Source organism: Peromyscus leucopus, chromosome 11 (genome assembly GCF_004664715.2).
Source record: "Peromyscus leucopus breed LL Stock chromosome 11, UCI_PerLeu_2.1, whole genome shotgun sequence".
Taxonomy (NCBI): domain Eukaryota; kingdom Metazoa; phylum Chordata; class Mammalia; order Rodentia; family Cricetidae; genus Peromyscus; species Peromyscus leucopus.
The window spans coordinates 52015167-52033834 of record NC_051072.1 but is presented as its reverse complement, the minus strand read 5'-3'; the positions used below and the strand labels follow the sequence as shown (position 1 = coordinate 52033834).

The window sequence follows — 18668 nt, the reverse complement described above, 5'->3', positions numbered from 1 at the left end:
AAAACCTGCACCACTCCAAACCCCACCCTACTACTTCTCTCTGTCTCTCCGGGATGCCCTCTGAGGCTCTATGATTGCTTTCTGTCAACTAATTGCTAACTCAGCCTCCTGACCCAAGGTTTGTTTTATTTAATCAATGCAAATGTAAACTTGGGATTCACAGTGTAATCGAATACCCCCCAACTGTCTATACCCATTTTTACTGTACCTGTTTAAAGGTTTTCTTGGTCTGGACCAGTTTATTGTGCACCTGCAGCCTTCTCTGACCACGAGACAAACCTTCAGTGGTCACACCAGCAGCCACGTGGTTCTGGCGGCTGGCTCTGCCCGACTTGGTTTCCTTAGAGCCTCACCTCATGCCAGTGGGTTTCCAGCCCCAGCTCTGGAAGCTGCTGTGTCCACTGTGCAGCAGGCATTTATCTAGCACACAGCTGCTCAAGTGTTCTGCTGCATAGCAAGGCCTCTTAAAAGAGCCATACCTCTGTATGCTGAGCCTACCCAGGAGACCCCATTCTCAGGCCCTATGTGAATATTCGAGCCTCCACTTGGCTTGCCATATGTAAGCACGTCTTTCTCTGTCCCACTAGCCAACTCCCAAACAATAACACAGAAACTTAATTATGAAAGCTTGGTCTATAGCTTAGGCTTGTTCTAACTAGCTCTTACATCTTAAATTAACCCATATTTTTTCATCTGTGTTCTACCACATGGCTTTTTACCTTTCTTTCATTCTGTACCTCTGACTTGTTCTGAGTCTCTGGCATCTCCTCTGAGTGCCTAGATTCCTCCCCAGTTCCTCTCTTTGCCCAGAAATCCCACCTGTTCTCCCTGTCTATTGGCTGTTTGGCTTTTTACTAAACCACTCACAGTGACGCATTTTTACACAGTGTAATCAGATATCTGGAAGCACTCTGCCTCCTGAGTGAGTGTCCAAACTAAAGGAATGTGCCACTACTCCTGCCAGTTTCCTGTTTTTTTGAAGCAGTGCCTTTGAACCTAGAGCTCCATGGGGCCAGCAAGCCCCAGGGGTCCTCCCATCAGCACTACCAGCACTAGGGATGCAGGTGCCTGCAACAGTCCCTCTTTTTACTTGGTGCCACTGATCCAGACTCGGGTTCTCATGAGTACCATACTGACTGGGCTATTTCCCCAGCCCCTGAAAAGAATAATTATTAAGCATTTAAAGTAAACATGCTAGGACAGTCGTAGCATTTGCCTCCAGAGTGCTGGGTTCGGAGCAGTGTTTCATTGATTTGACTATACATGTATAGAATGGAAATAAGTAAAGTCCTTTTTTAAATCTCTGATGTAGGAAGTAATATTGTTTGTAGATAAATGTATATATACAGGAATATCACTGAGAAGATGTACTGTCCTACATTTGACCCTGGCTCTCTTAAATCCAATTTGAACATGATATTTCCAAAATCCAAAGTCAAGCCCTAACATACATTAAACATCCTTATTAACCTTACATGGCTTCCTTTTCACAATAATTATGGAAGGTATTTTTAGTGGGTCCTAGCATTGAAAGCTTAGGAAAACTAACAGTTTTAATTCTGGTAGTGTGGGAGTCATTGTTTGGAATGTGCTTTCAAGAGTTGATGATAGTTGATCAAAACTCCTAGACCAGAGGTTTGAGCATATTTTTTTTTTTAATAAGACAGACACTACCCACACACGCACATAACTTAAGTAAAATTATCAAGTTCTTGAAAATAGTATTGTAGTTTCGACCTAAAGCTGAGAGGAAAACAATGCTCTCCATATATTTTCCCCCATAACTTTCAAAAGATCCCTTTGTATTTTCTGTTGCTTGCAGAGAATAAATTTGCAAATATATAGGGTCAATAATTCCACATTCACAAGGAAGAAAATACTTGAAAGATAATTGATTATTATGCCAGGCGGTATTGGCGCACGCCTTTAATCCCAGCACTCGGGAGGCAGAGGCAGGTGGATCTTTGTAGCCTGGGCTACAGTGTGAGTTCCAGGAAAGGAGCAAAGCTACACAGAGAAACCCTGTCTTGAAAAAAACCAAAAATAATAAATAATAATAATAATAATTGATTATAGAGATTCTTTTTTTCTCCATGAACTTGGAGGGTAGGAGGCATCTATTTTGGTAGTCTTCATGCTTTGCTAATACATTGCATTTTATGTGCCATTGTTTTCTCCTACAGTGACTGAAGTAAGGCTGTGTGACATTCCACGTTGGAGAAAGAAAGGAAAAAGTTGACTGCTCTAAGCTGGAACACAGGATCTACAGCCTTGTCTGCGGCCCAGGAAGAAATATGGCAATAGTAAAGCTGGGTATCTAACACTAGCCATCTCCTGCTAGATCTCCTCGCTCAGCGTGTAACTATAAATACATGTAAAATCACATGTACATGGCTATATTTTTATTTGCTTGCTCCTAGGAGAGAAGAAAATTAACTTTGAATTACAACTAGGAATTAATTGCTTTAATTTTTGGGAACTTTTTCAGAATTTTTTATTTACCACAGTCCAGCCTAAGATCCTCAGCTGTATCAGGTTTTGTGCACAAAAGAAAAGCACAGAAGTTGAATGCATCTGAGGCATGTGCTCTCTGTGCACCAAATATTCAGATGGGCTTCTACAGGCCTACAGTCTGCATCTGTGTCCGGAAGTTTTTTACTTTTTGCTTTGTATAATCATAGAATCTATTGCTGCTGATTTCTATAAGGATTCATGTTGTGTGTCTCTTCATAACTGAGGACTGTCGATGACCTGTGATTTTGCCTTTTCTATAGTCTTACTCCCATGAAGAACATTGGTTCTGATGGAGAAAGAATGAAAAGCTTTATTTTCTCCCCCAGATATCTTTATATTTTTATTATATATTTTAGTTGTGTACTATGTGATACTAACTTTTTTCAGTTTGTTATAAACACAATTTGGTAATTCCTAAGTTGGTTCTGCCTGCCTCCAGTCAGAAACATCTGTACATCTCTTGTGGGTATAAGTACTTTATAATACAATGGTCAGGATAAAATGAGTTCATATTTTTCCTGAAATTTGTAAGAGAATATATGGTATTACTTGTTAAACCAAATCAAACTGTTTGAATTTGACATTTGATTTAATATTCTAATATTCTGTAACAAATACATTAGTTTTTCTAGCTTGGTTCACTTTAAATGATATATCGAAAGGTATACATAGAAAATCTGAGCGGTTCTCCCATTTGCCTCTTGGTCATCAATTTCAGCAGAACAGTACAATTCCACACTATTCAAACTGAAATGCTATCTTTAGTTGCTATAAGAAGCTAACGTGTAAAATACCTGACTTAGTTGTAGTCCTGTGAAAAACTTTGAAGCATGGGGTTGAGGCAAGGAATGGTCCTCACTGAAGGTGAGATGACTGCCCACTTCAGACTCTTCATTGTGTTTACAGCAGATGTATTTATGTAGATCAGAGGCATTTCTAGCTGTTTTTCTGGCGTGTTCCTCTCCCTAGAAACACAAAAATCAGACCCCTTTTGTAAAGCAGAAAGTCATGTCATGTAAAACATGACCTGTATATATTCCATACGGAAATGGAATCTAAATGATAAATGCAAGGTGTGATAATTTAATGATGGGATTAGTCTGATCAGTTAATATGCACAATCCTGGAAGTGAATTACTTGCATCAGATAGAAAGATATTTATTACTCTGTACAGAGAGAAAAGTACATATAAAACTAGAGCTTACATTACATGCACGCAGTTTCATGTCCCATAAATCTTTTATATTTTTTAATTTACCTTTCTCTAAATGATGTGCATGGAATATGCCTTATTACAGAAATGCTATTCATAATTTGACTCTGTGGAAAAGTGCCTATATGGTGGTAATGCTAGGAAGGCAAGGTAGACAGATTATCATACCAGTTTACATCACCAGTTAACATTTTATATTGTGATGTTTAAAAAAAGAAAAGTTTATACCTCAAATGTGTACTTTATTTTACAATCAGCTGTGGGGTTGGGACGGGAGAACCGGGAGGGCTGGGAGGGAAAGTTTATTTGCCGTAGGCACTGGTGGGAATCTTTAAAAAATTAAAAAATAAAAAAAAAGACCAACTCTCTATGCCCACTATAGATCTTCCTCTGTTTGCATTTCTGGTCACTATGATGAACCAGACCAGTAACTCTTTCATAACTAAATTGGATAGCTTTATTTTACAAAGATATGCAAAGTTTCTGAAGCAGTGTCTGAATCTAATTATCACCTATTACATTTGCACTAAATGTGGTGATATACTTTTACAATTTATTCTGTAAATAAAATGTTACACTGAAAATGTTTGTATTTAAAAAAAAGATAAGAAATGGTACATTTTACCTATCAGTTATTACACTCGTACTTCATTGGAGTTAATCCTGCCCAATCAGATTTAGAACTGAGTTCAGAAATACTGAGTGTATTTAAAATAAAAAATTAAAAAAGTCAAAGTTAGGCAGAGCACTGATCATTTTATAATATTCAGGCCCTCAAGAATTACTTTCATTTGGCTAATTCCTACATACTGAATATTTATGATGTTTCTTCATACATGGGTATTTCTCTTTACCTAAGCCCCCATTCCAGGCGCTCCCCCCCCCCAAAAAAAAAAAAAAAAACAAGCCCCTATGCTCCATTCCCCTGGATTGTTTTTGCTCTGTAGACACCTGAAAAATGTTGGTGATGTGGGGGAATTTGTCCCTGCATGTGAGTGAACAAGATGAGAGAGCAGAATGTGCCCCTTGGGATTGAGGACTTCATATTTGAGGTGGAGAAACTTGATTGTGTTACTACAGGAGGAGCAGCAGAGGAAAGAAGAGAGTACCCAAGAGATGTGTGAGGAGGAAATAAGAAAAAGGAAACTTGGCCTTCTCATCTGTTTGTTTTCATGACTAATTTCTACACCTATACAGTATCAGTGTCGGTTGCTACTGAGAATTTAGCTGGGCTGGGCTGGTCAATTGTGAAATTGTGCTGGTTATCTTTAAGCTTATCAATTATTTGTCCCATCAGACACTTTACCAGTGTTCAGTCCAGGCTGTACAGATGATGTATTTGGATGTTGTCATTGTTCATCTACAGACTCAAAACATAATCATTTTAAAGTACCTTGGGAGTGTGTAGAGTGTAACTATAATAGCTTTATGATTCTGATGATGTTTTTTAAAAAAAATAAAAGATGGATCTTCCATGTTACAATCACAAAATTAAAACCAGTATTTAAAAGTGGAGAAGTATTAAAATATTATGGACAAATATGCTTGCTCGCTTGATTTGTTTTCCTTAACTCCAAGGTACTGTCTTAGATAATTTTCTGGGTAGTTTTAAAAGTTTTCTTGAATTATTCCAATTCAGTAATCCTATTTGTAACCCCATTATGGATCCAGAAACCTTTGAGGTAACAGCCTAATTTTTGTTAGCAAGTCAAAACAGGCATGTGCTAAAGGTAAGTATTCTGTCAGTCTTCTGTCATATGTGGTATGTATATTTGTAATGGATTACAATTGAAGTGAATTTATTATGAATTATACTTTAAAGTGTTATTGCTAGAGAGTGAAGCCATATACAGTTTCTGAGTTTCTAAACTGGAAGTACAGCACCTGTGAGTCACACATGTAATGTGTATTCATCCATGTGCTCTTAACCATGAATGCATAATTTCTCATTTATTTAAAAAATACCAGCTCTGCTTGCTGCAGTTCTAAAAACAACCCTCATGGGAAGTGGAGACTTTTAGTATACTCATTGGAGTCTCTCTTTGACTGTGTTGAAAGGCACTGGATGCATATCATCTCTAGTGTTTAGAGTATTAGCAGTGTGATCTGTTAATATAAGTCAACTCCCTGATTTGGGATAGTGATCACACTGTTTGGCCTCTCTCTTGAGCTGACTCTTCAGCTGATTTCCCACATCTCCAATATTCTGGTATCTCCACAACAACATAGTCTTCACCTTCAAAGCTTCATGCACAGCCCATTTAGGAATTCCTTACAGCAAACGACCAATACACAAGCTGCCTGGTCTCAGTTGCTTTCTGGAGCCTTGGGGCAAGTCTCCATATCCCCTGTTGCTTTCTATGCATCTGTAAAAACTTAGCATATCAGCTGGGTGTGGTGGCACAGATCCTTACTCCCAGCCATCACTCAGGAGGCAGAGGCAAGCAGGTCTCTTGAGTTTGAGGCCATATTAGTCTACAGATCAAGTCTAGGACAGCCAGGGCTGTTAGAGAGAAACCATGTCTACAAACAAACAAAAGTACCACATCAACAGAATTCAATATAGAACACCATACCTAGAGTCACGGATGGTCCTCCCCCATCAAATAATCCTCTCTGGAAAGGCCTTACAGACTAAAAAGTTCACCTGAATGCCTAAGTGTTATTAATCTAGTCAACAAGTTAACTATCAAAATTTTTCATCACAACCAACACTTGGTGTCTTGACTTTTTGCCCTCCCACTGAGAGGGATGAGACAAGAAAATAAAACATCACTACAGACAAACCCAAAGGGGATATTTTACATATTCTTCAGCTTGTGGACATGTTCTATAGAGCACTTTTGTAGGATACCTGCCACAAAATAACCTCTGATAAAAGAGAAAGCTTTGATTCTATCTAAGTCGTTTTACTGTGGTCATTTCTATTATTTATTTGAATTTAGAGGATAAGTGGTAGCTAGACAAACAGCAAGGAATCTATACAGCAGCTAAGTCAAGGTTTAGTCAGGGTCCAAAACATTTTTGGCAATCTAAATGCTTATCAGTAATTCTTCAGCACACAAAACAATATCCAGAATAAATATTTTTGTGTTCATATTTTTGTGGTGTTTAAGATCAAGCCCAGGCCTTATTTACACTAACAAATGCTCTCCCACTGGGCAGTAAATAGTTACTGTTGTAACAGTAGCTGTTATAACAACACTTTTTAGAACTATATCAAAATTAAATAGAAATGGGCTTTGAGATCATGGCATTTGAATGTACTTCAGACTAAGTCACATTTGAGATATACAAATTTCATTTACTTGAGGGTTTTTTTGTTTTGTTTTGTTTTGTTTTGTTTTTTAAAGACAAGTTCCTCTGTATACCCCAGGCTGGCCTTCAATTGACAGTTCTGCCTTAGTTTCCTAAATTCAGAAAGTTTGTTTTTGATTCCTGGTTGTATGATCAAAAGGTGAATAGGTTGCCGGTCAAACCTCCAGCCCTAGCTGTATCCATTCTGTATACCAATCCAGTTTATTGAGTCTACCTAACTTTAACCTGTCTTCACCATACCCAGTCTCCAGGCCTAGCCTGGTTTTCACATGCTGTGTTCCTTTCCAGTCTAGTGGATTTCCTAGATCCTAGCCTTCCTGCACCTTCCTCAATCCCAAGGCTTAGCCCTGGGTTGTACACCCTGCGTGCTGTCCAGTCTGGTAAGTCTTTGGAACCTCACCTGCTTATGCCACCCCCAGTCTTTAGGCCTAGTAGCCTCAGTTGCACAGCACAACTTGTGTATGTTGGCCTAGCCCGATGAATGCCCACCCACACCATCTTCACACTTTCTAGCTTAGCTTAGGTAACACAACTTGCACATCAGCCCAAGCAGATACAGCCATGTGTCCCATTCACATACTTTTTATTACTGATTTCTTTTAAATTTTTATTATAAAACTAAAGAACAGAATATAAGAGAAAAAAACTGAGGTAAGCCAGTGGCAGTGGCATGCACCTTTAATCCCAGCACTTCCCCCTTTTTATTAAAGGAAAAAGCATGCACCACCACCAAGGTTCTTACAGATCTTTTTTTTTTTTTTTTTTTGAGACAGGGTTTCTCTGTGTAGTTTTGGTGCCTGTCTTGGGTCTAGCTCTGTAGACCAGGCTGGCCTCAAACTCACAGAGATCCACCTGGCTCTGCCTCCCAAGTGCTGGGATTAAAGGCGTGTGCCACCACTGCCCAGCCAGAACTTGCTTTTTTTCAAAGTAGATTCAATAATTACCTTTTTATCCTATCATATCCACACACACCCCTTTTTTTTCCTTGACCATGCCCAATAACAACTTGTAACCAATGCCTCCTAAATGATGACAAATATCCATAACCCAGTGAAAGACCAAAAACCATCTACTCCAGCTTTTGTAAATGTGGGCATCATGTTCTTAAAATTACTTCCTCCTATCTGGTGTAAGCATCTCTAGGGGACCCTGAAAAAAACAAAATAATGGTCAAGTCCTAGAGAGCTAGCTGTATCATTTGGAAGTAGTATGTGAGAGTGGACCATCTCAGCTAGCTACCTTGGAATTATCCTGAGCAGTTTGTAGTCCAACACCAATCTTTGAATGGTGTTTATTGGCATAGTGGCATTGCCACAATCCAGGTAGAATCATCATTGTGGGGCCCCCATCATCCTTTTGGAGACTTCAGAGATTGATGTTAGGAATGTTTATCATTCACTATAGAAAACTTAAACATGTTAAATGTCATATGCTGTAAATCTCAGGGAAGTTAAAGGACTATGATCTATTAAATACATGCAGGATGTACAGGCTTAATTCCTAAATAACTCTTTAAACTCAAGTCTGAAATCATGTATAGGAAGCTACAAGAAACCTAAGGTTAGAATTAGTACTTTATATTATTAATATCAAAACAAAGTTTAATTTTGAGATAGTACTTAATTATGCATTAAAAAAGTTTCAAAAGGTCAAAATAAATTTGGAGGGTATGAGATTAGTGACAATATAATAGTCCCTAGATTTTGGTTTTCTTCTGTCCAATACAAGATGGCTCTTCTGATATGAGACAGAGACTTTGAATTCCCTTTTAACAAGCATTCTTGGGTTTAGAGAAGGAGAAAGCCATTCTCCAAAGCCAGCTTTAGTTTTTAATTGGGTCAGGACTACATCAAGACTACCCATTTAACAAGTCTGTAGAAACCAGCAAAAACAGACGTTTTAAAAAGTTTATGAAATTTTACCTGTAGGAAGTATTCTATACCATTAAGCCAGATAACTGGTTTTTACAGATTACTCCTTTTCCTGGTAATTTTTTTCAGATGGTTTTCCCTTCCTCCTCCTCCTCCTCCTCTTCCTTCTCCTCTTTTTCTTCTTCATTCTTCATTTGTTCAAAGGTGTTTAGATTCCTCAATTGGATGTTTTTATTTTCCTGGAAAGACAAAAACGAAACCCTGCCCTGATCCTAATTTGCCGAATTTCCCCTTTCATCAGGTTGAGTCGCCACATCCTAATAAGAAGTCTCTCCTGTTCAAATTGAATCTTTATAAATTTAGATGGCATCCATAGCTTTTCTTCTGTGGAAACAAAAGCAAAACCTCTTCCCCAATGTAACACATATCCTGGTTTAGATTCTGAGGTCAGCATATCTTCAAAGTATACCAACTGATTTAGTTCAGTTTTTTCTATTATCCAATGTCTCTCTGTAGATGTTCCCTTCTCATTAGCATTAAAAAGTTTGAAGTCAATAAAGCATTATGCAGTCTATCTCTAAGAGTCATTATTACCCCTTTTTGTTTATTAAACATTTCTTGTAAAGTGTGATTAGATCTTTCTATAACTGCTTGTCCAGTAGGAGTGTGTATTATACCTGTAATATGTTTTATGTTGCAATATGCAAAAAAAATTTCATTTTACTAGAGACATGCTGGAGCATTTTCAATCTTAACTTGTACAGGTAGTCCCATGATGGCCATAACTTTTAATAGATGTGTAATTACAAAATCAGCCTTTTCAGAACTCAAAGCAGTTGTCCATTAAAATTGAATCTATATTTATGGTATGGTATACATATTTTAATTTTCCAAACTCTGAAAAATGAAACCCATCCATATGCCAAATTTTATTTCTTTGAGTACCCTTTGGGTTAATTCCTGCACTTAGTGAAATTTGGTTATAAGAAGAACATTTCCTTATAATTTCCTTGGGTTGTTTTGGAGTGATTGAAAATTGCATTTTTAAACCTTTGCTATTAGCATGGTGTTTCTTTTGAAATTCTGAGGCTTCCAGCATATTTCCTACTAATAGTTGATCAATTTTATCATTACTTTGTGCTAGAGGGCCTGGTAGACCTATATGGGATCTGATATGTTATTATATATGGAATGATTATGATTCTTAACTATTTCTTGTAATTGTATAAATAACAAAGTTAATTTTGAATCATCAGGAATAAGTTTAGCAGTTTGAATATGTAAAACAACTGAATGTATATTGAGAGTAACTATATTAAGAAGTTCTGAAAAATCTAATAATACCATACAATAGCATATAATTTTGTTTTTTTTTTAAACAGAATTATAAGGACTTTGAGCCACTTAAATTTCCTGATTTATAACCTGCTTTTCCTGATTTATTTGCATCATTATGGAATGTAGGGGCTCCATATATTGGTGTTCCCTGTACACTGTGAGGAAGGACCCAATTGCTTCTTTATGAATTGAAATATCTTGCTTTTTGGATATTTGTTGCTAATCTCTCCCAAAAAATTACAGCAAACTCTTTGCCAATGTTTATTTTCTTTCCATACAGAGGAAATTTCAGCATTATTAGAAGGTACTACAATTTCTGTTGGGTCCATTCCTGTTAATTGATATAGTCTCATTTTCCTTTTAGAATCAATTAAGAAACCTTTTCAACACAGGTCTTTAATTTTTTTTTTTACTCTGTTGTGTGGTAAAAATATCAATTCCAGAATATTATCTTCTCTTTGCCTAAGAATTCCAGTAGGAGAATGCATAGGAGGTAAAATAAAACCAGAATACAATCAAACTGTGAATCCAAACAGTCCACATGTGCATCCTGGTAATTTTTTTTCTATAAAAACCATTTCTCCCTCAAACTCCATTGATAATTTTTTGGACTATTTAAGTCCCTATCACCTTGTAAGGTTTGAAATAAATTTCTTAGTTCATGAGTTGGAAATCCAATTGTGGGCCTTAGCCAATTAATGTTTCCCAGTAATTTTTGAAAGTCATTAACAATCCACAATTGATCTCTCCTGATTTGTACTTTTTGTGGTTGAATTTTTTTAAACCTATTTTATATCCTAGGTAATTAATACAATCTTCTCTTTGTATTTTTTCAGGAGCAATTTGTAATCCCCAATAAGACAAAGTTTTCTTCTTTAAACATTTTCTCTAAGGTATCTGCATCTGAATCAGATGGTACAATATTATCCATATAATGGTAAATTTCAGATTGAGGAAACTATGAATTGTTTTGAATGGCATAGGGTGGGGATGTTTAACATCCCTTGTGGAAGAATTTCCATTTATATCTTTTAACAGGCTTGGAATTATTTTAAGTAGGCACTGTGAAGACAAATTTTCCTCTGTCCTATTCTTGTAAAGGATAGTAAAAAAGCAATCTTTTAAATCAATATAATAGATCATCCTTTACATTAATAGAGAAGGCAAGGGAATTCCAGGCTGTAAAGAGCCCATTGGTTGAATCTCCTTATTATTAATAGCTCTTAGATCTGTTACCCTTCTCCATTTTCCAGATTTCTTTTTAATAACAAATACAGAATTGGTCAATTTCTCAGTATGTTGAACATTTAGCTGTTCCTAGACCAACTGTTCTAAGTCCTGTAATTTTTCTGATGTCAAAGGCTATTGTTCCACCCAGACAAGTTTCTCACTTAACCATTTTAATGGTAGGGCTATTGGCACTCTTGAAAGATCAGTAGCTGTTGTGCCCTGTTTATGTACAAACTGAATGGTTGGTGACTCTTCTTTATAATATCTTTTAATATTTTTCTCAGAAACATACATTCATTTATGGTTTATTTCTAAGATTGGAGGAATGTTAATCTGAGTGTTCCATTGCTGTAACAAATCACATTCCTATAAATTCATTGAGGCTTTAATTTTCCTCTCTGTCCTTCTGGCCCTATACATTTGACCCATCTGGAGCTTTGTTTTACCTGAGATAAAGTTCCAGTCTCTAAAAGCTGAACATTTACCTTCTGAAGAGGCCAATTTGGATGCCAAGATTCTGATGCAATTATTGTTATATCTGCCCCTGTGTCTATGAAACCTTCATTTACAATGTCATTTATTTGTATTTTTAACTTTGGTCTTTGATCGTTTATAGAAGTTTGCCAAAATATTTATTTTATGCTTTTTCCTGAAATTTTTATTTTATCTTCTATAGCTATTCTGTCATCCAGAAGAATATGGTTTTTTTCAATAGGCATTAGATCCTTTAATTGCTCTGTGAAAGAGTTTCCCCCATGGTGACTGGGAATGACTGTACCAAATTTGAAATGGGGGCCTGTGAGAGCTTCCCCCCCTCAAGGTGTTTCCTGATGGCAAAGGGTTACCTTGTCTGTCTCATGTTGATCTGTATTCATTGGTCCAGTGTTGGCCTTTTGCCATACCTTCTGCATATTCCAGAAGGCTGAGGGATTTTTGGGGGGTTATCTCTAGGGAAAAAAAAAACATTGTTTCTAGGAGCACCCTGCCTACAATTTCTTCTTAAATGGACCTTGTTTGCCACAATTAAAACATTTGAAATTTTTATTTTTCTTCAAGCTTTTTGAAATCACCTCTCCTATCCAAGCATCATCATAGTTATGAGATTCAATTGACTGTATGTTGGATCCATTCCTCTATGAGTACTGATCTTATCTTTAAAGGCCCAGTTACCTTTTTGCATTGTGAATTAGCATTTTCAGAAGCCAAAGATTCCATTAATATTTGTCTAACTTCTGGATCTGGTATCATTTTATTTCCAGTTGAAGTCAGTCTTTGTAAAAATTTAGTGAAGACTTTTTGGGGGACCTTGAGTAATTTTAGTAAATTGCTCAGTCCTGTTTCCTGGTTCTTGAATCTTGTCCCAAGCATTCAAAGCTGCTATACAGCATAGGGCCAAGATGTGATCATCAGCTGTAATCTGTCTTTCTACATGAGCATAATGGCCCTCACCAAGGATTTGACCTTGGGAAATCTCATAAACTCAAACCTTGTTGTTCAATTGCCCTAGCTTCATATCTCTGCCATAGTCTCCGTTTTAACTGAGGACCAGATTCCAATACTGCTGTAACTAAATCTTTCCAGTCTTGTGGAATAATTCTGTTCCAAATGGCCCATGAATTTAACATCTGTTTCACAAAAAGTATATCATATGAAACTATTGCTTCCTTAAATCTATTCAAATCTAGCATTTCTATAGAATCCCATTTAACTTCTGAATAGCCTTGGGGATACCTATCATCTATTGGTCGTTCTTGAATGATAACTGAATAAATTAAGGTTGGTTTTCTAATAACCTTGGGCTGTTTCTAATTTCATAATGTAAATGGTGAGGTTGGTTCTCCTCTATTTTTTTTATTTTGTCAGAATATTTTTATTACCTGTTTTAATAATGTTTTCTAAGGCTTGTAACTTACAAGTCAAATGATGTTTTTCTTCAGTAATTATTTGTAGGGCTTCCATATTATCAATAGTGGCCTTTTCTAAGGCTTATATCTATTGAGTAATAAGTTTTTCTAGGTTTGCTTATTATCAGTCACCTTTTCATTCTCTTCATCAGTAAATATTTTTAAAGCTTTTATTTTATTGATCAATATTGTGTTATTTTCCTTAGTAATTATTTGTAAGCCTTGTATATTTATCTGTGCTAACCTTTTCTAAGGCTTCTATATTTTGAATAGTAAGCTTTTCTAAGGTTTGTATATTATCAGTAGTAGCCTTTCCTAAGGCTTGTATCTTATCAATTTCTCATATTTTTTCACATTTATCAAACCATTTTTAAGGATAAAATATGAATTACCAGTCTGATAATAATTATGACCAACATTGTATCGAGCCCAGCTAGTTTTTCTATTGGCATCCCATCCATACTATCGATGAACAGAATCCTAATTCCCTGTATTATATTTCCCATTTTTATCATGGGAAAGGTTTTAAGATTGTCCTTTTCCCTTATTCTTTTACCTTTTTATTTACTTATTTATTTAATAGCCTAGTTTACCATTTCAAAGTTCCAAAGTATCTCACCAGTTGTGAAGGATTGGGCTCTGGTCTTCCCTGAAGGTGTGGGTTGTGTGAAGGTATTTAGATGTTGTGACAATGTTTTACCAGCAGGTGGAGCAAGTGCAGGCCCAAGGCATCAGTGGGAGGTCCAGGGGCAGGGAAGCTCCACCAACTCAGCACTCCAGCTGCCCTCTAGCCAGTGCCCATCCTTGGTGACTGCATTAGGGAGGTTTGGCGAAGCTGCCAGGTTAGCCCCATCCTGGTGTTTGTGAACTCCAGGTAGAATTCTCCTAAGAGGCATAGCTATATTGCAATTGCCTTGACTTTCCTGCTAGCTGCCAGTGACTTGGTAACTGCAGCTGCAGTGTTCCAAGCTGTGAACATAACTTCTGCTCAAAGTGAGCTGAGCTGCCTGGATTGACAGCCTGGCGAGGGGTTCAGGAAACCCTGAATGCAGGAAAACAAGCCAAAAAGGCTGCAGAAAGCTGTGCTCCCCCTACCAGTCCAAGGAGTGGCATGGCAGGTGGACACACTTGGACCACAGAGCAGTCACCATGCCTGGACATGCTTTCACATGTTTAGCAATGCCTCATGTTGGGGTCCACGTGTTACTGATTTTTTTTTTAATTTGTATTCTAAAACTAAAGAACAGAATATAAGATAAAAACCTTAGATGAGTTGTGAGCTACCTCGGAAAAACGCCCACCACCTCTGCCACCTGAAGCTGCTAGAAGAAAATAGGCATGTCCCCTACAAGACACAGGTGTAGAAAAGAAAGAGTTTTCTGACTGGGACTCTTATTCCCTCAGGAATTACAGCCAACAGTTGACTGATGGGACCTCATGAAACTAAAAGCATCTGTACTGTGAAGGAAATAAGTGTGGAAACCCATGGAGTTTCTAAGAATTTATACCAACTATACATCTGATAAAGGATTAATATTCAGGCCATAAAGAATGCACGAAGCAGAGTCATGTAGCCGTGCATTTCTCTGGTCCCACCCGGCCTTGAGGTCCATGTTTTTCCAGTCCTGCCCAGCCCTGAGGTCCTACAGCCACTTTTAAATTAATTATACAGAGGCTTATATTAATTACCAATTCTATGACCTATTGCCTCGGGCTTCTTGCTAGCTAGCTCTTACAACTTAACTCAGCCCATTTCTATTAATCTATGCATTGCCACATGGCTTCATGGCTCACTGGTACTTTCACATCTTGCTTCTCCTGGCTGCAGCTCATAACATCTACCCCACTCTCCTTTCCTCTCCTCTCTCTCCAGTTGGAATATACCACCTAACCTTATCCTGCCCTGCTATAGGCCAATGCAGCTTTATTTATTAACCAATCAGAGCAACACATGTTCACAGCATACAGAAAGACATCTCACAGCAGAGTTGAGGCAACAAATGAACCAATTTTAAAATGGGCTGTGGATCTCAAAAGAAGAAACAACATGACTAAGGAATGTCTTTAAAAGTGTCCAACATCCTTAGCAATAAGGAAAATGCAATTAAAACTACTTTGAGATTTCCTCTTACCCCAGTCAGTGGGGTTAAGAGGAAACAACAAATAATAAATACTGGAGTAGGTGTGGGGAAATGGGAACCCTCCTTCCTGTGGGTGGGATTGCAAACTGGAGCCACCAGACTGGAAACCAGTGTGGAGAACACTCCAAAAGCTGAAGTAGATCTACCATGTGACCCAGCCATCCCACTCCCTGGCATAAGCCTTAAGGACTCAATGCCCTGCTCCACAGATACCTAGTCATGTTCATTCCACTCTATTCACAATAGCTAGGAAACAACCAAAATGTCCTTCAGCTGTCAAATGGTAACAAAAATGTGGTACATACACTGCAAGGGGAAATGAGATATGTGGGCGTCAATGGAACTCGAAAATTGTTGGTGCATGAGGGACCCCAGATCCAATAAAACACCCCATGTTCTCTCTTATCTGTGGCTATTAGTTCTGACTCTTTGGATGTGAGTACATAACTTGGAGTAACAGCAAATACCAGGACAGTAAAAAGGAACCCAGGTCAGGTGTGTGTGTGTGTGTGTGTGTGTGTGTGTGTGTGTGAGAAGAGGTAGAAATTCTAGAGAGGGGGATAGTCACAGGAACTATAAAAGGAGAATTAGGAAAAACTGGTATGGGTCTTTGTCTGCAGAGTGGGGAAGGAGGGAGGAAGGAAGTATGAACACTAAGAATTACTGGAAAAGTCATAGGGAAACAACCACATTTTACACTGTATTTTCTTTATTACAGTATATTAACCTGGACAGTTGCCAGGCTGATTGGTATAGAAGTCTATATACTTTGTGTGTGGGGGGGGGGGCGGTTTGCATCAAGTGTGTAGGTACATGTATTGTTCTGAGCAGGACCTCAGGTGTCTTTCCTCTATAGCTCTACATCTTATTGCCTCAAGACAAAGTCTCACTAACCCAGAAACTTGTCTCTCTGCTAGGCTACAGAGCTGGTAAACTCTCATACTCTCTCCCCTAATGCAGCAGGGTTACAGGCACAAGGTCAGCTTTTTCTGACCTTGTGTTGGGGATCTGAATTGTCATGCTTGCAAATAGCGCTCTCCCCCACTCAACTGTATCCCCAAACCCTATCTTGAGAAAATGCAAATTCCATACACTGGAAGAAACTTAGGCCAGCTATGCACCAAACATGACAATTCTCCCGGAGGTGTTTTATGAGAACATGGCCTGAGTCCAGGGTGAACTAGATCTCTATGGGCCTTGCCCGGGTGGGAATACTGGGAAGTGAGGTACTTCACTTCCATCAAACAGCATGAGATGAATATTGTTTGCTTTAGTGTCATGCTTTCAAGCCGACTGTGCCAGAACTATCCCCTCAATTGTCCCCAACCCTTTGTTAAGAGTGACACCCGAGAAGTTCCATAGCCAGCAGACTGGGTGGCTTCCATTTTGGACCGTTCCTGATGTTTTATTAGGTTTCCTTCATGAAACATAAAAGACACTCATGGTTTGTTAGCAGCTGGCAGTTTGCCCCATTTTATTATCTTTGCCATCAAACAGCTTTTATGGGCTTCCTGTTCCAGTTTCAACCCTGGAAAGCTACAAGAGGAGTCTATCTTTGGTGCTGCCAGACACAGGGGGCAAGGATGGCCAGCAGAGTGCTGCGTGCCACTTTTCGACGGCTGGCATGTGTATCCACCTGCTCTGGCCCTACACTGGTTATTTGGTGTTTTGAGGGAGTGCAGGGAACAAGTGGCTGAAAGTCACATGTATGCTGGCTACTTTTATTTCAAGTTAACACAAGCTAGAGTCATTCTGGAAGAGGGAACTTCAGTGGAGAAGATGTTCCCACCAGCTTGGCCTGTGGGTATTTTTTTTTTCCCTGTTCTTTCTTTTTTGAGACAGGGTCTCTATGTAGCCCTGGCTATCCTGTACTTGCTAAGTAGACCAGGCTGGCCTTGAAATCATAGATCCATTTGTTCTCCAAATGCTGAGACTGAAGGTACACAGCACCAAGCCCAACTTAATGTAGAGCATTTTCTTAGTGATGGATGTGGGAGTGCCCAGACCATTGTGGGTGGTGCCACCCCTGGGCTAGTGGTCCTGGATGCTATTAAGAAAAACAGGCTGAGTAAGGCGGTAAGCAGCATTCCTCCATGGTCTCTGCTTCAGTTTCTAACTCCAGGTTCCTGCCTTGATTTCCTTTGATGATGGAAATAAACCCTTTCCTCGCCAAGTTACTCTTGCGTACAATGTTTTATCAGAGCAATAGAAACCATAACTTAAGACATGTGAATACAGACATTGTCAGTGTTGTTCAGAAGCCTGAGGGGTGTCATACTAAATCCAGATGTTTGCTGGACAGCTAGCTGTTGATCACTCCAGGGTTAATTCTAACTTTGTTTGCCAGCATTTAGTCTTTCCATAAGTAGTTCCTAACTTGGTGCTTCAAAGTGAATACAACGCTCTAATTTTATTGATTCTCCAAGATACCAAGAACTTCGCACTGAACACAGCTGCTGCTGCAAGGCTGTCAGAGCTGACAAAGTCTTGCCCCCACCCCAAACCAAGGGGGTCAAAAACCCCATGGCAGGGCAGTGCAGTCTCAACATCGTGTGCTCCAGCTACAGTCAACACCCTGTGAGGACTGTGGTATGGCGTTTCTTGCATTCAGCCTCCAATTACCATGGTGGAACCTGTCAGTCTTAAAACATTTAATTAAAAGCTAAATTATTTACCATGTTCTCATAGCTTCCAGCACAACTGTTAGTCAATCTCTTGGAGATCACTGACCAATTGGGGTGGGGGGAGGAAGGAGGATATAGGCAAGTCTCTAGAATCTGGACTGTCTTAATGGCTCACGTATGCCTTTTCATCTCTAACAGTGAAGTGCAGTCAGTGATTGCAGATAAATGGAAGTCAGTTCTGAAGAAGCCAATCCCCCTCCCCCATTTAGTTGAAACACACTTGAAAGGGCCACTGTGTTTTGGCTAGCTGATCTTTATTCTCCCTTCCTCATAACTCTCCCCAACTGATACCAAAGCCAATCTGGCTGAGATTACGGATCTGAATCAATCAAACCCTCTAAGTGTAAGGAAGATCAATGAGGCACATACACTGGCCAGCATTAATGCCGCCAAGTTACAAAGTGTCATGGAGAGAGATGATTGGATGGTCCCAGCAGAGGACAGGCTACCATTC

At 38.7% G+C, this 18668-nt stretch overlaps 1 protein-coding gene across 2 annotated transcripts in view; it reads left to right on the top strand.

Moving 5' to 3' along the window:
• The window catches only part of Cert1 (ceramide transporter 1), a 110101-nt gene extending 104833 nt beyond the window's left edge, over window positions 1-5268 (top strand). For both annotated transcript variants that reach the window (XM_028871685.2, XM_028871684.2), the window contains one exon: window positions 2184-5268. The gene's annotated coding sequence lies outside the window, so the exon portion shown is untranslated. The remainder of the gene's footprint in view (window positions 1-2183) is intronic.
• Window positions 5269-18668: the final 13400 nt, after the last annotated feature.